General features: G+C 48.7%; 1 protein-coding gene across 2 annotated transcripts in view; it reads right to left on the bottom strand.

Annotated features, from left to right (window-relative positions):
* FRY (FRY microtubule binding protein) overlaps positions 1 to 18,313 on the bottom strand; it is a 524,498-nt gene extending 506,185 nt beyond the window's left edge. For both annotated transcript variants that reach the window (XM_049853229.1, XM_049853227.1), the window contains exon 1: positions 18,157 to 18,313. The gene's annotated coding sequence lies outside the window, so the exon portion shown is untranslated. The remainder of the gene's footprint in view (positions 1 to 18,156) is intronic.
* Positions 18,314 to 21,509: the final 3,196 nt, after the last annotated feature.

Genomic DNA, 21,509 nt, shown 5'->3' with positions numbered 1-21,509 from the left:
AACAGCACACAACAATCCAGGTGGTGCAAACACTTAAGCGCTCGAATATTAACCTAAAGATTGGAGGTTTGAGTCCACCCAGAGATGCCCAGGAAGAAAGACTTGGCTAGGAATGGGTAGGCTCAGTGGCGGCTAGTAATCTAGGATCCAGCTGGGTTTGGCCCCTTGTTGGGTGGCAGGTGAGGAGAGGGGAGCTTAGATCCTGGGCTCACCTCTCTCTGCCTTCTAATTTACAGTCCTCAAGACTAACTCCCGGCTGATGCTTAGAAGGCTGTGCCCGCTTTGACTGTCTCTTACTAACAGGGGGTAATTCACATATAATTTATTTTCAACACTTCCAGTATCCCTTTCCGTGCTAAGGACACGATCCAACAAGAAATCAAGTGTTGATTTTCAGTAAAAATGCATTTAAAAGACCATGCTATGCTGTGTTTATGTTCAATTGTCACTTCTGACAAATACATCTGCTGTTTAACAAACGCTGAAGAGAAACTGAAAATGCCATAGAGGCACTCATGCCTTTTGTACTAGCCTGTAAGTGCTGACAAACAGCCTGTCTGGGAAGGCTTTTAATGTTATTGATAGCTTATCCAAATAGGCTGCAGCAGTCCCACTGGGCCTGAATCATCCCAGCTCTCAGGAATAAGCCACTTAGGAAGCAAGGACATGGAGGACACAGTGCTTCTTAGCATCAGTGATAAACCACCGAGGGCAGTAACCTTTCTTACATTCGTAACCCAGCTAGCTGCAGCAGTACCGGGAAGGCCAAAGCCCCAAATGACTTCCTTTAAGAAAAATAAATATTTTAAAGAGGTCTAGAACTATTTCGGGAAAACTTAATGGCTGTGATGGTCACAGTGAGACGCTGTGGTCTTAATGTTTGTTCTTCAGACACACTCTAGTCCTTGCTGCGAGGACAACCAAGTCAGGAGAACAGCACAGGCATATACAACAGAAACGGGAGGGAAGAGTGATGGAAATGTGGGATGCCGCGCAAACAGCTAGGGGAGGAAGGAAAGGGTGGAGAGGGGGCTGAAGAGGTGAAGCAGCCGCCTCTCACTGGCTGAGTTTCCTCCTCAGTGTGCTGGTGTGCGCCTGGGCGCACTTGGCAGCTGGAGGTGTCAATGCTCAACGAGCCACAGTGGAGACTCAAGTGTTTGAGGCTAGAGAACGATGACTCTGATTCATTTTAAAAATGTGTGCTTGTAGTACACAATGCTGGGGAACCCAGCACAACTTGTCCAAGACAAGGTCATGGAAGCTCCATAGACACATCCAAACTCCCTGCAGGACCGAATTACTGGGCTGAGGGCTGGGGACCATGGTCTTGGGGAACATCTAGCTCAATTGGCATAACATAGTTTATAAAGAAAATGCTCTACATTCTACTTTGGTGAGTAGTGTCTGAGGTCTTAAAAGCTTGTGAACTGCCATCTAAGATACGCCATGGGTCTCACCCCACTGGGAGCAAGGGAGAATGAAGAAAACTAAAGATACACGGGGAAGATTAGTCTAAAGGACTAATGGACCACAACTACCACAGCCTCTACCAGACTGAGTCCAGCACAACTTGAGGGTGCCCGGCTACCACTACCAACTGCTCTGACAGGGATCACAACAGAGGGTCCAGGACAGAGCTGGGGAAAAATGTAGAACAAAATTCCAAGTCACAAAAGAAACCAGACTTACTGGCCTGACAGAGTCTGGAGAAACCCTGAAGAGTATGGCCCCTGGACACTGTTTTAGCTCAGTAATGGAGTCACTCCTGAGGTTTATCCTTCAGCCAAAGATTAGACAGGCCCATAAAACAAAACAAGACTAAATGGGCACATCAGCCCAGGGGCAAGGACAAGAAGGCAGGAGGGGTCAGGAAAGCTGGTAATAGGGAACCTAAGGTCAAGAAGGGAGAGTGCTGACATGTCGTGGGGTTGGCAACCAATGTCACAAAAATAATATGTGCGCTGTTTAATGAGAAGCTAGTTTGTTCTGTAAACCTTCTAAAGTACAATAATAATATACATATGTATATAATCAACCAGTTTGGTATAATTACCTGGTTGATACTTGCTTCATTTAATAATTGGATCCAGTTGATTAAAACCCAGTGAAATCTAGATCAAAACAAAACAAAAAAAAAAGTGTGCTTGTAGGTTTATGCACACACGCATGTACACATATATATTTTTTTCCACAACAGTAAAATGGAGTCCCCGAGTGAGGCAAATGGTTAAGTGCCCAGCTGCTAACCAAAAGGTGGGAAGTTCAAGTCCAGCCAGAGGCTCCTAGGAAGAAAAGCCTGGTGATCTACTTCTGAAAAATCAGCCACTGAAAACCCTATGGAGCACAGTCTACTCTGACACACGCGGGGTCTCCATGAGCCAAAACTGCCTAGACGGCAGTGCGGTCCTATGTGCCAAGCCCTGCAGTGAATTTACAGAGCCCTGGTGGTGCGGTGGCGCTTGCCTGCTAACCAAAACGCCGGCAGTTCAAACCCTCCAGCCACTCCACGGTAGACCAATGTGGCAGTCTGCTTCCGTAAAGACTGCAGCCTTGGAAGCAATACGGGGCAGTTCTACTCTGTCCTGTAGGGTCACCGTGAGTCAGAATCGGCTCCACAGCAGCGGGTAGGCAATGAATCTACTAAAAGACGATGCTGCTAGCGAAGCCCAAGTTCAGAAATGCATTCCCCTAAAGTCAATTGTCTGTGGCCCGCGAGTCCGTGCACAGTACAGTCAACACTCAAGGTTGGGGGTTTGAGTCCACCCAGAGGTGCCTCGGTAGAAAGGTCTGACCATCTACTCCCTAAAAATCAGCCACTGAAAGCCCTGCAGAGCACAGTTCTACCCCGACACACGCGGGGTTGCTGTGAGTTGCAGCCGAATTTCAGTGATCGGAAAGGCTAAGATGGAGGAAGACTGAGGGAAGGTGAAGGCAAGTTAGTGTAAGCAAACAAACAAACGAAACAACAGAAAAGAGCAACAATTAGTTGGAGCATGTTTGAAAAGTTTCGACAGGCTCTGGGAGAACCTGGGTAGCGAAGAACAATCTATATGTTCTTGGATAAAGTATTTGGGTAAACAATCGAGAAGGAAGAGTAAGCATGTTAGTCTCCTGGCACGAACACCTTGCTTTTTACTCTTCACAGCACACGTCTCAGAGACTGATGGACTCAAACTGCGGGAGTACAAAGACAGGCTGGTTCTCCTTGTCTCTCTGGCAACCAAATTCTGGCCACCTCGTTGCTCATTAGGCTCTGAAAGAGGGGCTAGTTAGGGGAATCAAAAGGAGAAAAAGCACAAATCTGTGCCTTTGTGAGCAGCTTGGGGAGAAGATTCAAACTATCATGAAGTTTGGTTATTATCTGGGGGTTTCAATTATTTTTGGCATCTTGGCTTCCTGGAGAAGCAGTAACTGAGAGTCAGCTGCAGAAATAGAAATTTATAAGCTGGGGAGGGTGTCAGCATTGTGAATGGCAGGTTTTTATCGGCAGATGGGCTTGGCTTTAAGAGGCCAACGGGCAGTGTTGTGTGTCGGAAGATGCGAGGCAGAAAAAGCTCATTTGTGCTTCCATGTCAGAACCACTAAGATGACTCTGAGCCTCTCGGTGGTGGTGGTGGTGGTGGTGGTTTTGTTAGTTGCCTTCCTTCAGATTGGCTCCGATTCATGGTGACATTATATACAGGTTCCCCCCCATCTGAAAGGACAGCATTCCTATGAAACCTTTTGTAAGCAGAAATGGAGTAAAAGTGAAGAAGCAATTACCGTTAACTTATATGGGAAAAAAATGGTTAGGTTAATGGTGTCAATGGTTAGAACCTACCAGCGGTTCTGTGGGAGAAAGACCTGGCGATCTGCTCCCATAAAGGTCACAGCCTAGGAAACCCTATGGAGCAGTTCTTCCCTGTCACTAGGAGCCAGGGTCGCTATGAGTTGGAATCGACTCAATGATACACAACGACAACAACCTTTACGGGGACAGATCCTCTAAGCCTTCCTTCTGCGGCGCCACTGGGTGGGTTTGAACAGCTAACCTTTCCGTTAGTAGACAGGCGCAAACTGTTCACCACACCACCCAGGGGCCTCTTCCTTCTGGCAGCCTGTGGTATATGCAATATTCTTCACCAACACCACCATACAAATGCATCAATTCTTCTTCTGTCTTCCTTTTCCATTGTCCAGCTTTCACAGGCATATGAGGTGACTGATAAGATCATGGCTTGGGTCAGACACACCTCAGTCCTCAAGGCGACATCTTTGCTTTTGAAGCCCCCAAATAAATCATGGGAAGAGTGGGAGGCTCATGACAAGAGCATCAGGCCCCCCAGCACGAGCATCACACGTCGCAGTAGGAGTCCAGATGCAGAGCCCTTACTTCACAAGAGAACAAAGCTTGAGCCCCTTGACCACCCCCTGGTCTTCTGTTGCTGCTGCTGGGTGCCAACAAGTCAATTCTGACTCAAAGCAACCTCATGTGACAGAGCAGAGCTGCCCCACAGGGTTTTCTAGGCTGTAATCTTTACAGAAGCAGGTCACCAGGTCTTTCTCCCAGGGAGCCGCTGGGTAGGTTCAAACCACCAACCTTCTGGTTAGCAGCGAATCACGTAAACACTGTGGCACCAAGGCTCCTTAGGTCTCCTATAGAGAGGGACAAAGCTCAGAACCTCAAGGACAAATAGAGGCTTTCCCCGTGTGCCCAAACACAAGCCCCAAGGTCTGATGACTTTCAGTTTGTCTAAAAATCTACCTAACAATTTACTGTCATGGAAAGACTTTTGGGAAAAATTGTGCTATGTGGTGGAAAAGAAGTTTATAAAACAGTATACTCAATGATTCCATTTTTGTAAAAACTAAATCAACATGCAGAAAAAAAGATATCTGGGAGGATAGATACATAAAACGCAAACAGTACTGTATTTGGGGGTGGGATTATAGATGGTTTTTATCTTCTTTTCTTGTTTTATTTTCTTTTGTTTCCTAAGTCTTTTAACTTTTTTATCTATACTGAACACGTATTACTTGTATTACAAAGACATATATTTTTCTCTCTTTTTGTTTTAAATTTGGTGAAAATATACATAGCAAAACATACAGCCATCAACCAGTTCCTGCATGTACGATCACGTAGACACTGTAATTCCTGTAAACACTGGTTACATTCTTCACTGTGCCACCATTCTCACTGTCTCTACTCATGTGGTCTCACAACTATTGCTCAGACTCACTACCCTCTGATAAAGATATATATTTTTAAATGTATTAATTATCAGATGCCACACAGCAAGCTGTTGGGTCTGTGAGAATGAAGGTGAAATTTTATAGTTGGTTTTGAAAGCTTCCTAAGTGGATGCCTGTGCTGCAATGAATTGCTTTCACATGGCCTTTCTAGCCATGGTCTTGTAAATCCCAGAAAATGATCAGCTGGGACAATGCAAATTGCATGATTTAGAGTCTACTGAGGGGACTGGTCCGTCTGTGGTCCTGGAGGGAAGGCCATGCCTTGAAATTGACAAAAGCGTTGCTTATGTAAGAGCCAGACCCACAAAGGTTGGAGGGACATCACTACCATCAAGAAGAGTCTGGGGCAGAGTGAATTCTTTAGATCAAGGACTCAGGGTACCTGCGCAGGGAAGGTCCTACACACAAAAGAAAGAGCCATAACACTGAAGATGGCCTGAGACAGCAGTGGTGGGATTGTGGGCCACGGAGCAAGAGCTGAGCGCCTTCGGGCAGGAGGCTTGCCAGCGGAGCTAAAAGAGCTGTAATGCTGGCTTGCAGGGGGCAAGAAAGGCCTGAGGGTGTCTTTGAGGGGCTGCACGCTTCCCCACTGGGCAGCAGGAGCCTGGGTAGCTGCATGGCAATAGCCCAGCAGGGCCGGGTAGTGTGGCAGGAGCTGGCAGCACAGGCTACAGGGCCCAGTGGCAGAGGCCCGGGGGATCCCGTGCAGGGGTCTGCTAGCCAGCAGCAAGGCCCAGTGGCAGAGGAGAAGCCTCAGGAGCCCTGCAGGCCCCTGGGCAGCATGGTGGTACCCGGAGGCAGGAGCGACATAAACACAGATCTGACCTGAACCACGGCAGGACTGCCCAGCCACATAAGGACGGACGTGGGTAATTTGGGGAAGGGTAAGCGTTTTCTCTCTGAGAATCTGTTATTACCGTTTAATGTTTGCTTTCTGCAAATAATAATAATGGCTTTCACTTTGCCAACACTGTCTCGTGTGTCTGGCTGGATCACAGATGATGGAATGGTTGTGTCCGGCTAGATCATACATGGGATGGTTGATGCCAGTGGGTGTACACTGTCGTTCCCAGCAGTCTAATGGCTGCCTGGAAGATTGAGGCACAGCCCGTCTGCTGTGCAGACAGACAGACAGACATGTACATACGATGTCCCCTTAAGGAAAAGCCAGGGAAATACAAAGTAGGCTTCCATGGCTACACTTGCAAGAATTTTTTTTTTTTTAAGATCTAACTACTTGAGAAGGAACCCTGGTCGTGCAGCAGTTAAGCGCTCGGCTGCTAACTGAAAGGTCAGTGGTTAAAATCCACCTAGCAGCTCTGCAGGGGAAAAGATTGTCCATCTGCTCCCGTAAGGATTATAGCCTAGGAAACCCTATGGGGCAGTTCTACTCTGTCACATGGGGTCACTATGAGTCGTTCAGAACCGACTCGATGGCACCCAACAACAGTAATAAAAAGTTTTTACTGGAAACAGTTCTCAAAAAACAATTGTGCAATTTATTTTACTTCCCGTAAACTTCCTATAAGGAGTCCTGGTGGCACAATGGTTAAGCGCTCAGCTGTGACCCAGAAGGTCGGCGGTTGGAACTCACCAGCTGCTGCACAGGAGAAAGAAGTGACAGTCTGCTTCCGTGAAGGTTACAGCCGTGGAGACCCTATGGGGCAGCTCTACTCGGGCCCTACAGTGTCGCTGTGAGTCGGAATCCACTCGACAGCACCGAACCACAACAGCTACTTCAGATCTCACGGCACCTGTAACTACGTCACTCTCTCGTTAGTCAGTGCTTTAGGAGTGAAGCAGGTTGCCCGGGGTCATCTTCTCACTGAAGACCGCCAAGGAAGACAGCCGTTCCCCAGTGCCTGGCACCAGCGTGCTGGGGGGAGCTTTCCTCCTGCTCCGCTCGTGGTGGATTTCACCCCACTGTTCTGAGTGGGCACAGACTCCTGCAGAGAATCCCTCTCCCCGCTCTCTTCTGTTGTCGCTAGGTGCCTTCGAGTCGGCTCTCGGTCACAGCGACGCCACGTACAGCAGAACGAAATCTGCCCTTTTCTGCACCATCCTCACCATCGCTGCTACACCTGAGCCTGTGGCTGCAGCCGCCATGTCAATGCACCTCCTTCAGGGTCTGCCCCCTTTTTGCTGACCCTCTGCTCCCTCCCTTTTAAGTACTTCCTTTTCCACTTCTTTCCTTCTGCTTTCCACTCATGTAGCCGCTCTGCGTAAAGCAGAAAAGACAGGTCCCGATGGAAAAGAGTGTTCTAGGCGGGACTTCAAGAAGCCTGCAGGTGGGTGTTGATGAATGTGTAAGATGGGATGGTTGTCATAGCAATGGGCACGCTGGGCTAAAACTAGAAGATAAAAGTCCCTGAGACTCTCACAGGCCATTTTATTACATTCAGTTCCAAAAGCAGCAGGAACAACTGGCAATTACTCTGGGCCAGGGTATTTTAAAATATTACCCTGCAAACTTACACCAAACCTGCACAGTAGAAATGAATAGTGCCATTACACAGACCAGGAAGTAAGGCCAAAACCCACCCATTGCTGTCAAGTCGATTCTGACTCACGACAACCCTACAGGACACAGTAGAACTGCCCAGTAGAGTTTTCGAGGAGCTCCTGGTGGATTCAAACTGCCGGCCTTTTGGTTAGCAGCCATAGCATTTAACCACTACACCACCAGGGTTTCCAGAAGTAAGGCTGAGGGATGTTAAACCAAACCCAAAACCAAACACGCTGCTGTCGAGTCAATTCGGACTCATAGGGACCCTATGGGACAGAGCAGAGCTGCCGGATAGGCTTTCCAAGATCCAGCTGGTGGAATCCAGCTGCTGACATTTTGGTTAGCAGCCAAGCTCTTAACCACTGCGCTGCCAGGGCTCCAACTACTCCTTTAAGCGGTGGCAACTAATGCCCGTGCTTTATGTTCTGGGCCTATCATGTGATAACCTAGTAATTGCACTTCAGCGTTCAAAATGGCTACTTGTTTTCCTCCACCAACAGAGCACTCACGCCCTGTGTTCTGTGTTCATGTCAACTCTTCACATTTCTCAGATGAGTTTTCATCAGCCATGGTCTTTCTCATTCTGTAAATTTACCTTCTATAATTGTTTTATTACGTTTCAGTATTTACATATCTTAGTTTTCTATACTCTGTCAAAGAGCAAAAATAATAACAGACATCTTACTTTGATTTTAGGGTTTTTCTTACCCACAAAACCAAATGTTAACCAGAAAAATTCCTGACCAAATCCTGCTCACTGATATCCAGTCAATTCCCACTCATAGCAATCCTATAGAACAGAGTAGAACCGCCCCATAGGGTTTCCTAGGCTGTGATCTTTATGGAAGCATCATAAAACCTAGGTCAATAACATAAACCAGCCAATCTGGGCTCACAGTTACTTTAATTAAAGAGTTAGGATGTCAGTCTGGAAGCACAATGGGGAGCAGCTGTGCCCCCGTGAACACACGAATACAATTTCCATCAACACGGACGAGCTCCTGCACAAAGCAAAGGAGGTCCGTGCAGAGTGACAGATGGGAGGAACTGTAGGCAGAGGTTTCAGTGTGGAAGAATTGCCCTTGTTAGACTAGCAGACTGCCCTCCTGTCCATGGTGTCACTATTATTACTTACTGTGCATGGTCAATGGAAACCCTGCTGGCGTAGTGGTTAACAGCTGCTAACCAAAAGGTCAGCAGTTCAAATCCACCAGGTGCTCCTTGGAAACTGTATGGGGCAGTTCTACTCTGTCCTATAGGGTCACTATGAGGTAGAATCGACTCGATGGTAGTGGGTTTGGTTTGGTTTTGGTGCTGCATGCACAAGATTCTAAGGAAAGGTCACAGAACTTTAAAGATGTTATAATCATTAACCAACCACCTAAAGCAGTGATAGGCTCACCACAGCAACAGCTCTTTTAATTTCCTCAGGGCAGAGCCTACCACTCCCCCCTCCACGCACTCCCTCCGTTCATCACTACAAGTAATGTCTTGAGTCTAGCTCCATGGGCCTCCCAATCATGTCTACCCTCAGTCAAGGTAAAGAGGACATGTGTTGATTTTAAACATTCTGTGCCTGGATACGGCACCGCCAAAAAAAATAAAAACCAGCTGCCGCGGGATTGATTCTGATTCATGGAGACCCCATGTGTGTCAGAGTAGAACTGTGCTCCACAGGGTTTCCAACCAGGCCTTTCTTCCGAGGAGCCTCTGCTGAACTGGAACCGCCAACGTTTCAGTTCGCAGCTGAGCGCTTAACTGTTTGCAGCACCCGGGGATTCCTGTCACCACCATACAGCCTGCTAATTGCTTTCATATAACTCTCTCCAGCACCATTACTTCATGTGTGTCTATATATATATCCAAAAACCACTGCTGTCCAGTTGATTCCAATTCCCAGTCACCCCCTAGAACAGAGTAGAACTGCCACACAGGGTTTCCAGGGAGCGGCTGGTGGATTCGTACTGCCAACGTTTTGGTTAGCAGCCAAGCTCATAGCCAGTGCATCATCAGGGCTCCTTACATATACATATACGTGTACATATACATATACACATCCCACCCACTGCCGTCGATATACACATACACATATACATAATCTGATTTATACTGACATGTAGCTGAGAATGAAAGCATGTTTCCTGGAATTTTGAGTAACTCACAATTAGAAACATACTCCTGGGCACAAAAGGTGGTACACACATAATTCATTCTGCAATTCAGTTTTACTGTGGGGAATACACTTTTTTTTTAAAGCTACATGTTTCCTAACTTGTGTTGATATTCAAAATCCACAGAGAATAAGAGGTTACCCACAACATATAATTATCTCACACATTTGAAGATCTCACAGCCAAAGAGTTATATTCTTAAGGACTCATTTACAGGTTAAAAGACTTGAACACTTTGCCTCCTTTTCATGCCGGGCGGTCCTTCCTTTACCTGGGGATTCTTTTTGCAGTGTGCCGGTTCCCTTTTTTTTTCTTTTTCTCAAGACAAACACGGCACACCTGGTGACAGTTCCCATCATGGACGGACTGTTGGCACGGTGGGAGCATCTGGGCACTGACTCTGACTTAATTAATGTTTACTGAGTGAGCACCGTGTACGTTATCTCATTTGGCTGAACCCTCCATTTGTTGCTGTCAGCTGCCGACAAGTCAGCCCCCAAGTCATGGAAGTCCCATGCACAAGGGAACAGAACACTGCCCTGTCCTGGGCCATCCCCATGGTCAGTTGTGGGTCGGTCCATGTGATCTGTAGGGTTTCCATTGGCTGGTTTTTGGATGTAGATCACCTGGCCTTTCTTCCAAATCCATCTTAGCCGGGAAGCTCCGCTGAAACCTGCTTAGCATCCCAGCAACAAGAAAGCCTCCAGTGACAGATGGGTGGTGACAGCAAATAAGGTGCACTGGCCGGGAATCAAACCCGGGTCTCCTACCCATGGACCTAAGTCATTAACAGACCATTTAAAAAACTTCTCACCTTAGAATTGGCAGCTAAGATTATTCTGTTTTTCTTTCATTCCACTGTGGTCAGTACAATCAAGTTTGTTTGTTTTGGTCATTTTATGCAAACTTATCTGGCCCATGTTAGCAATTCTTAATAAATACTCAATAGAAGTAATTATCGGGAAGTTCCTTTACTGAAGAACAAACAACAATTAACTTAATTAATAATTACTTCTACTATATGCAGTAAGAGCCCTGGTGACGCAAGTTAAGTGTTTGGCTGCTAACCAAAAGCGGCTCAAACCCACCCAGCAGCTCCGTGGGAGGAAAGACTATGGATCTGCTCTTTTCTCCCTGTGGGGCAGTTCTACTCCGTCACATGGGGTCACTACGAGTCCGAATGACTTGACGGCACCCGACAACAATGTGCGAGAGCCAGCTTCATCTGTCTGTCACGTCACTGCACAGCACCCACCCCCATGCCACGCTGCTTCTACTGCACCTGGGGAGAGAAGGCAGCGATCCTCTGCCCAGCTCACCTGTCCTCCCCTGGGCGAGCAGCCTGAACGTATCTTAGAAAGCCACAAGTGACTTTATTTTCTTAGACTTGTGACTCGGAGGTCCGAATTACACTAAGGGTCCCTGGGTGGTGCAGACAGTTAACAGTGTCAGCTGCTGACAGAAATGTTGGAGGTTCGAGTCCACCCAGAGGGGCCTCAGAAGGAAGGCCTGGTGACCTGCTTCCAAAAACTCAGCCACTGAGAACCTCAAGGGGCACAGGTCTACTCTGACGCACACGGGTTCATCATCAGCAGTGAAAGACAGACCCGTACCTTGTACTGGCCTGGAAGCCGGGAGTGTCTCTGCAGGCCAGCTATCACATTCGCGTGCAGTGGGGTTATTCAGGCAGAGCTACGGAGCCCTGGGAGCGCAATGGCTAAGAGACTGGCTGCTAGCCAAAAGGTCAGCAGGTCAAATCCACCAGCCCTCCTTGGAAAGCCTACTCTGTCCTATAGGGTCGCTGTGAGTCAGAATCAGCTTGATGGCAATGGGGTTATTTCACATCCGGTGCCGAGGACTTCTTCGGAGCTTGTTGCTAAGCCAGCTTTGCTGCCATCCCTCCTGCTGGGGTCGTGCCCCAGCATCCTGTCCTCGGTCTAGAAGGGCACTGCCGGGCCAGGGCACGGGAGGGAGTCAGAGGCACTGACAGATGAAGGCTGGGTAGCTCCTGAAGAGTTTCTTGGTTTGTTCTGGTCTTTTCTTTGTAAAGGGTGAAATGTAAGGATGGCCTTTTTGAAGGGGAGGGGTAAGGACGGATTCTAAGGTAAGATCCTCAAGTCCACACATATCTTCTTGGAGATATCCATCCACACACGGTCACCAGGAGGAAGGTTCTGTTTCAGAGCGGCTGACAGAGCCAGAAGCCATTTCCCTGTTACTTCTGATACATGGTGAGTATAAAAGAGGACAAACAAAGAAAACTGGACCAAGCATAGAATTCATGATTTAGGATCATATTTTAGATATATAGATGGATGGACAGGTGTACATATATACATAAATTGTTATAAATTCTTTCAGTGGTCAAAGATCACTAAGAGCTGCAATGGAATTTGTTCTACCCCACGCTAGTATAGTAATGGTAATACATTTTCACTGTTGTTGTTAGGTGCCATCAAGTTGATTTCAACTCATGGAGACCCCATGTGATAGGACAGAACTGCCCCACAGGGTGTCCTAGGCTGTCCTTTTTAAGGGAGCACATCGCCAGGTCTTTCTCCCACAGAGCTGCTGGGTGGATTTGAACTGCCACCTTTTCAGTTAGCAGCTGAATGCTCCTTCCAATTTTCAATAAGTCTCTGCAAATAAAGCCCAGAGCATAATGCCAGCCTGTTCCCTTTCTCTCCATCTGGCATTCCTGCCCTTGTTGTAATTTCAAAAATACCTTTTTTAACCGGCAGAGGGGAACATAGCTCCTCACTGTGCCTCCACACTTTCTATGGGAGGCTATTCATTCATTCACTCATCCTGTAAACATTGACAAAGTATATTTACTATGTGTCAGGGGTGGTCCTGAGTGGTTGGCAGACAGGAGAGAACACAGAGAAAGAGCCCTTGCTCTTGTGGAGCAAGGAGCCTAACATAAAATGAGTGAATGAATGAATGAATACATGCAAGAAGACAGACATGTTAGGGTTCATGTGCCCTAAATGAGCACAGATTACTATATGTCATTGATGATAAAGCTTTTTCTTTCACATTTTAACATCTCTGAAAAAGAAATGTGTCTTTAGACCGATGGCATCTCAAAATTGCTGACAACTCGGAAGCAGCTGTGACATAATCGCCATGTGCCCGCTCACGCATGAACTAGGCCGTAGCTATTGATTTTGTTATCACGGCTACTGAGTTACAGGCATTGTTAGCACCGCACGTGTTCCGTCTGGTTGTCATTTAAATGGTTTTCAAAAAGATTGCACTGTGATTTGGCGTTGGAAGGAGACGTTACCGTGTGTGCACAAAGACACAAATGGAGCTGCTGCTGTCGTTGCTGCTGGGTGCCATCGAGTCGATGCCAACTCATGACAACCCCATGTGACAGAGCAGAATTGCCCGAGGGTTTTCTAGGCTGTCGTCTTTACAGGAGCAGATTGCCAGGTCTTTCTCTCATGGAGCCACTGGGTGGGTTCGAACAGCTGACCTTTCAGTTAGCAGCTGGGTGTTTAACCCCAGCGCCACCAGGGCTCCTTAGAAGCAGAGCTGTGGGGCATGAATGTTATATTACAAAAGGAAATATCTGCCTCTGGAGGAACAGCAGCGATATTTCCATATTGCCTTCAAAGTGATGGCCAAGAGCTTTACGGGACTGAAGGAAGAAAGACAAGTAGATGAAGCTGTGTTAGAGTTTGTTACTGAGAAGCAAGCCAATGGCTAGCCTATCACATGCCAAACAGTATTACCTAAGGCACCAGCAGAGAAAAGGCCGCGCAAGAGTTGAAGGAAACTTGAAAACAATGAGAGACTAGTGTGGTTGACTCACGGAGCGCTGTGGAAGACCACTGTTCAAGCAATGTGTCATAATATCATCGGCAATGCTCTCTCTTCCTTTTTGGTACATAAAAATAAGGTTACGTCTTACAATTGGTAGCATCTTAGATTTGTTGAAATACGGAAATAGAGCACTGCTAGTTAATGAGAAGATTTATATATACAACAGGACCAAGAGTGGAAGTTTGCTGTTTCTGCACAGTTTTACGTTAACGAGGTATTTGCATGCACCCAGCTTTAGGATCAATGTGTGATTTCCATAATTTGGTATAGGTTTATAGGTCACTCATCACTTAAAGAAGGAGCCCTCATGGCACAGTGGTTAAGCACTAGGCTGCTAAGTGGAAAGGTTGGCCGTTTGAACCCATCAGCCACTCTGGGAGAAAGACCTGGTGATCTGCTGCCATAAAGATTACAGCCTTGGGAACCCTATGGGGCAGTTCTACTCTGTCCCATAAAGTTGCTATGAGTTGGAACCAACTTTGTGGCAATGGGTTTAGTCACTTAAAGAAGGTCTATTGTTAAACCCAAAACCAAACCTGTTGCCATCGAGTCAATTCTGACTCAAAGTGACCCTATAGGACAAAGTAGAACTGCCCCACAGGATTTCCAAGGAGCAGCTGGTGGATTCAAACTGCTGACCTTTTTGGTTAACAGCTGAATGGTTCACCACTGTGCCACCAGGACTCCACTGTTGTTCTTACGTGCTGTCAAGTTGATTTTGACTCATGGCGACCCCATGTGACACAGCAGAACTGCCCCATAGGGTTTCCTAGGCTGTAATCTTTACAGGAGCAGATCACCAGGTCTTTCTCCCACAGAGCCCATGAGTGAGTTCAAACCGCCAAACTTTTGGTAAGCAGCTGAACACTTGACCGTCATGCCACCAGGGCTCCTTAGAGAAGCTTCACTCTTCATCCCCAACAATGTTTCTGGAACATCTCCATCCTGGTGCACAAGCGTGACGAGGAGCAAATCTTGTTTTCTATTTTCCCAGCTTCAACAGGGTCGCTCCAGTTTTTGGCAGTTTAGAGATATTAGAATGGAGGTTCTGAGGTCATGTTCTAAACTCAGAACTTAGCAATGATACAGAGGAAGGAATGGAATAGAGTCAGGAGCGTCCACTGGAAATCCCCAAGCAGGGATCTGAGACTTTGATCCTCTTAGCACTTGGGCACCTTGGGTCAAATGCCAGCTACAGGGATGCCTTTCCAGGCAGTATACAGTCACAGCTCAAAAATGCTTGTCTTTCTTTTTAAGCTTAGTGTGACGTGTCATTTTGGAACCTGAGAGAGTGGGAAACCATACCAACAAGGACACACACACACAGACCTAGGGATGAGGAATTATAAAACAAAGGCTGTACGTTACAACAGGCACACCTTTTTTAGGCACGGCTTCAAAAATGACTGCTACACAACCCAATTTTGATACCACTCAGTCAAGTGACAACTGCCTTACTGGATAAACAAGTCATCAAATCAAGAGTGGGAGTGTGGTCACATCCATCCCTGAGACAACAGGCAAAAGGGTTTCTGTATGATGAAACGTAATCTTCAACAGTGTTTACAGTGGGCTACACCATATACAAGGAGCCCCAGTGGAGCGGTGGTTAGGTGCTCGGCTGCTAACCAAAACACAGTCTGAACCTACCCAGTGGCTCTGCGACAGAAAGATCTGGTAATATGTTCCCATAAAGATGACAGCCTAGGAAACCCTAGAGGGGCAGTTCTACTCTGTCACATGGGGTCACTACGAGTCTGAATTGACTCAACAGCACCTAACGACAACACACCATATACCTGGCACTTCACACTATGGAGAAGGCCTACTTGCCTGGAGCCCTGGCTGAATTTCCCTTCTGGTCAGCAGTGCAGAATTCAGGGATGTGTGGGCCAAACACCTTCCCCAGTGACTTCATTTCAGCCCCTCCTCCTCGTAGGTCGGCCTGTGTCAGGAATTCTCTGACTGTTGGTACAGGGGATGTGGTGCTGCCAGCTGGTGGGGTACACTTGAATGTACAGAGCTAAAATAGATCTTGATGGCTGAGAGGGCAGAGACTGCTCCTTAAGTGCCACTGAGGGAAGCACCTGGTTACCTGTTCTCAGGTCCCAGCTTATGCTAAATGGCACGGGTCTTGTGCTACAGGACAGAGTTTGCATGTCCAGACCTTCCCATCTGATGTACCTGCTGAGAAGGTGGGGGTCTGGGGAGTCCCTTTGGCAAAGGGAATGCCTGCTGTGGGTGTGCACACAGTGACAGGTTCCCAGAGGGTGGGCACATTCTATAAAGGGGCCTGATGCATGAGGCTACCAGGGACAGCATGATGTCACCACATGCTCAGTCACTACTGTGGTATAACAAGTCAAGTTTCTCTCCAGAGGGGCCGAGAGACAGCATAGAGTAGTGATAAAGAGCAGGGGCAGGGAGTGAAACAGATCTGGGTTCAAATCCTACCTCTACCACTTGTTTGGCACCTGCCAGCTGCTCCTTGGAACCCCTATGGGGCAGTTCTACTTTGTCCTACAGGGTCACTGAGCTGGAATTGACTCTACAGCAAGGGGGTTGGTTTTGGTTTTATCACTTACTTAAGGAGCCCTGGTGGTGCAATGGTTAAGCATTCAGCTGCTAACCGAAAGGCTGGTGGTTCAAACCCACCCAACTACTCTGTGGAAGAAAGACCTGGTGATCTGCCATAAAGATTACAGCCTAGAAAACCCTAAAGGGCAGTTCTACTCTGTCACATGGGGTTGCTATGAGTCAGAGACAACTAGACATCACCTAACAAGAGCATCACTTGCCATGTAACTTTGGAAAAGCTGAATATACTCCTTAAACTCTAAAACTAGGAAAATAATATCTCATTAGAGTGAATGTGAGAATTAAAGCAGTAATATATATAAAGATCTAGTACTGTCTCTGGCACATAGCATGTGTTCAATACATGGACACTATTGTGTTACCAAGGAGCCCTGGTGGTGCAACGGTTAAGTGCTCCACTACCAACTTCAAACCAAACAGGGGCTCCATGGGAGAAAGACCTGGTGATCTGCTCCCATAAAGATGACAGCCTAAGAAATCCTATGGGGCATTTCTACTCTGTCACATGATGCCTTTGTGAGTCAAAAATCGACTTTTTGGCACCCAACAATAACAACACTGTGTCACCACTAAGTAACTGTCCATTATGATGTAAATGTTCTCACAGACAGGATGTTACCTGGTGTGAGAGGTAAACCGTATGGACCAGAACAAGATGTCCATGTCATTGGCTAAGGGTGTTTCAACGGCAGGAAAGTTTTCTTACAGAGGGTGGAGGGAGTGCATCTTGGTGACAAAAGAATAAACTGGATGTGAGAATCCACATGTGTTATCAGAAAGGTGTCAGACAGCTTAGAATGAACCAGAATTCAACATTTATTTGCTGATACCTGCTAAGTCCATGGGCTGTAGACATTTTACTTTTTGTCTGGGAATCGCTTTATAACACGTGCATCCCTAGGAGCTGGTACCACTGGAGTCTCACTCTAACCATTATTTCTCCACATTAGTGGAGGTTTTGTAAAGCAAATATTCCCCACCTAATCGATCTTGTTTTGAGGGCTGATACTTTCTCATCGCTTCAAGTGGGTACTGGTGTTCTGCACTTATTGTTCCTACTCTCTCACCCCAAGTTAAGAGCTGGGTTACAACGTTTATACCCTTTGGTAGACTGGGCAGCACCCACCTCATCACTCAGGGAACGCCGACTGAAAGCATGTGGCGATCAGAAAATATTAAACATTCAAGGGAAGCAACCATCGGCACATTGGTGTCTGGGGACCTTCAATGAGAAGCTAAGGCAGATTTAAACTTCTGAAGGAGCTCTCAGAGCAGAAACCTTGGTAGACCCCATTCTGGGAGGAAAGATAGGGTCACGGACCACCTGCTTCACTGTTTCGCAAGCAAAAATTACAACGTGGGGGGCTCTCTCGATGCCCTGTCTCAAGGACAGCCCCCTCCCCAAGCGCTGGCCACAGGGGAATTTCCACAGGGAAGGTCCTAACTTCGCAGAGGATGGAGCAGGCACGTCAGGAATGCTGCTGGGTGAGACAGGGCACGGGTCCCCATGTGGCCGTGGCAGGTGATACGGCCCCAGGGACCGCCCGTCGCTCCTCCAGCCTCAGTACCAAACTTTCTCCTGGAACACCTCTTCCTCCCCGCGGGGAGGCAGGAGGATGCATGAGGATGCAGGATGGGGACACCGTCAGCTGCGCCCGGGGACAGCCTCCTCCCCGCCCGCTCCCGGGCCCCCGCCCTCCTCCGCGGAGGCAGCGCGGCCCCACGGCGCCGCCCGCCCGCACCGCCCGGCGGGAGCGCACAGAACAGCGCCCGGGCGCCGCCATCCCCCGGGGCCAGGGGCGCGCGGGCTGGTACCTTAGGAAGAGGCCAGGGCACCGGTGCCGGAGAAGACCCGCAGCTTCGCCCAGCCGCCGCCGCCGAGAGTACGAGCTGCGCCGGGCGCGGAGCTGCTGGGCCGGGCGCCGCCTGCGCTGCTCGCGCTCCTGCAGAGCGCTCGGCTCCCTGCGCCGGGTCCGCGCCGGCGACCACTGTCAGCGGAGCCCCGCCCAACCGGGACGCGCTGCCGCCGCGATTGGCTGCCGAGCCGCTGCCCCGCCCCGTCCGCCGGCTCCGCCCAGCGCGCTGGTCCCAGCCCCGCCCTACTCGATTGGCTGCAGAGCCGCTGCTCCGCCCCGTCCGCCGGCTCCGGCCCGCGCGAGGTGCCCGCCACGCCCCGTCCGCCCTCTCCGTCCTTCGCACTGGTCCCCGCCCTGCACTCCGCGATTGGCTGCCGAGCCGATGCCCCGCCCCACCCGCCGGCTCCGCCCTGAGCGCAGGCCCCCGCCCCGTCCCGTCAGCCTGCTCCGTCCTTCTCGCTGGTCCCCGCCCTGCACTCCGCGATTGGCTGCCGAGCCGCTGCCCCGCCCCACCTGCCGGCTCCGCCCGGCGCGCTGGTCCCCTCCCTGACCTCCACGATTGGCTGCCGTTCCTCTGACCTAACCCCATCCGCCGGCTCCGCCCTGCGCCTCTGGACCCGCCCCGCCCACGGCTCCGCCCTACACCTCTCGACCCACTCTGCCCTTCGCGATTGGCTGCCGAGCCGCTGGCCCCCCCCCCGCCCCCAACCCCCGGCGACTGGCGGCCTAGTTGCGGGCCGGGTCCCTTCCAAGGCCCTGCCCCTAGCGCCTCTGGCCCCGCCCCATCCTCTGAGTCTCCCGCCCCTCAGGGCCGAGCCAGGACCAGGGCGGGTCCCGATGGGCGAGGCTCTCTCGGCCCCTAGGTTGTACAGTTTCTGTATCCTTGGCAGCCTAGACATAAACCCATAAAAAGACCCCATTGCCATCAAGTCGATTCTGACTCATAGCGACCCTACTGGACAGAGTAGATATGTCCCCTAGGGTTTCCAAGGTTGTTCTCTTTACATAAGCAGATTGCCAGGTTTTCCTCCAGTGGAGCAGCTGGTGGGTTTAAACCACCCACCTTTCAGTGCTTAAACATTGCGCCACCAGGGCTCCTTCAAGAAATGAACAGATACCAAAAAAGAAAATAAAAGGAAAAAAAAATCTTTTCTAGGGTCCTTCGAGGAGGGGCTTTGGCAAGAAATCTTATGTATGTAAGGGCAAGCTGGGCAATGAATAAGGAAGGCCAAAGAAGAATTGATGCCTTTGGATTTATGGCCCTGGGGAAGAATATTGAATGTATCATGAGCTGCCAGAAGAACGAACAAGTCTGTCTGGGAAGGACACCCAGAATGCTCCTTGGAAGCCAGGATGGTGAGACTTCGTCTTATGTACTTTGAACATGTTATCAGGAGGGTCCACTCCTGGAGAAGGACATCACACTTGGTAAAGCAGAGGGTCAGTGTAAAAGACGAAGACCCTCAAGGAGATGGGTTGACACAGCGGCTGCAACAATGGACTCAAGCACAACAACGACTGTGAGGATGGCACAGGACCCACTGCCACCCAGTCTTCTGTTGTACTTGGGGCCACTATGAGTCGGAACCTGCTCGATGACACCTAACAACAGCTATCAGTAAGGAAGCCTAAGATCCCCAGGATGGGTGTTGAAATTATACCAGGGGATCTTTTGAGGTTTTTTTTTTTTGTTTTTGTCTGCTTTTTAACCTGAAGGTACCCTCACACAGCATCTAAACTTCTTCATCTCATGAAGAAACTAAACACAGTTAAGCAACTTAGCCAAGGTTATAGAGCTAGTTGGAGATTGGTTGTATACTTCCATGCTTAAACCAAAAATCAAAAAACCAAACCCAAACCCAGGGCTGTCGAGTCGATTCAGACTCATAGCGACCCTATAGGACAGAGTAGAACTGCCCCATATAGTTTCCAAGGAGCACCTGGTGGGTTCAAACTGCCAAATCTGCCTCATTTTATGTTTCCTCAGTCAGGTGAAGAAATGCATGCTAATGTTTGATGCTGTGTATATTGTATAACAAGAAATTGATTAAAAGTCCATGAAGACAGAAAGATGAGTGGTTGTGAGGGGCTATGGGGAGGGGGGAGTGGCCGTCTGTATGTTTACACAAATATACAAGGACATACATGTATGTATGTATATGTGTGTGTGTATACACATACGCACAAGGAGCCCTGGTAGCACAACAGTTAAGCATGTGGCTAACTGAAAGGTTGAGGGTTCAAACCTACCCAGCAGCTCTGCAGAAGAAAAGACCTGGTGATCTGCTCCCTATGAAGATTACAGCCTAGGAAACTCTATGGGTCAATTCTACTTTGTCATATAGGGTCACTATGTGTCAGAATCAATTTGAGGGCAACAACAACAACGCACACATGCATGCATAGTCTATCTACTTTCTGAGTGGCAAGTAGGGATATTACAGGCCTAAGAGGGGTTGGGGAATGGAGCCCCGCTGGCACAGTGGTTAAGAGCTCAGCTGCTACCCAAAAGGTCGGCTATTCGAATCCACCAGCCACTCCTTGGAAACTCTGTGGGACAGTTCCTAGGGTCGCTAACTCAATACCAATGGGTTTGGGGTTTTTTTTGTTTGTTTGACTGTGGGGGGAAAGAAGGATCTCTAGTGGTGCAGAGTTTAAGTGCTCAGCTGCTAACTGAAAGCTTGGTGGTTTGAATCCATCAGCCCCCAGCCGTTCCGGGAAGAAAGCTTTTGTAAAGACGACAGCCTTGGAAACCCCATGGGACAGTTTTACTCTGCCCTACGGGGTCGCTATGAGTCACAATCAACTCTATGGCAACAGGAAAAGGTAAGGGGTTGGGGAAATGGGGGACTTAGCTGCTGATGTCCTTAGTTCCTCTCTTGGATCTGTGGATCAAAATCATGCATTCTGGGCTTTTCAAGGAAGTTACTCTGTAATTTGAAAACTGGGGGCTGCCAATTTTAATTGCCACTTGTCAGGAGCCCCAGTGATGCAATGGTTAAGACTTCGGCTGCTAATGGAAAGTATGGTGATTTGAACCCACCAGTGGCTCGGTGGAGATCTGCTCCCATAAGGAGTACAGCCAAGAAAACCCTTTGGGGCAGTTCTACTCGGTAATACATGGGGTCGCTCTGAGTCAGAATCGACTCATGGCACCCATCAACAACAGCCCGCACTTGGGGTCAGGTGCCCAGTGGTTTCCTTTTGCTCCACCCTTCCTTCTCTGATCTGCAATTTTGTGTACATGTTTGTTTTTTTTTCCTGGGATTGTAAATGCCTTTTGGAAGCAGGTACTGTGCCTTGTTAGTTTGT

Source organism: Elephas maximus, chromosome 14, assembly GCF_024166365.1.
Source record: "Elephas maximus indicus isolate mEleMax1 chromosome 14, mEleMax1 primary haplotype, whole genome shotgun sequence".
Classification (NCBI taxonomy): domain Eukaryota; kingdom Metazoa; phylum Chordata; class Mammalia; order Proboscidea; family Elephantidae; genus Elephas; species Elephas maximus.
Note: the sequence above shows the minus strand (reverse complement) of the source record. Positions and strands in the feature narration are given on the sequence as shown.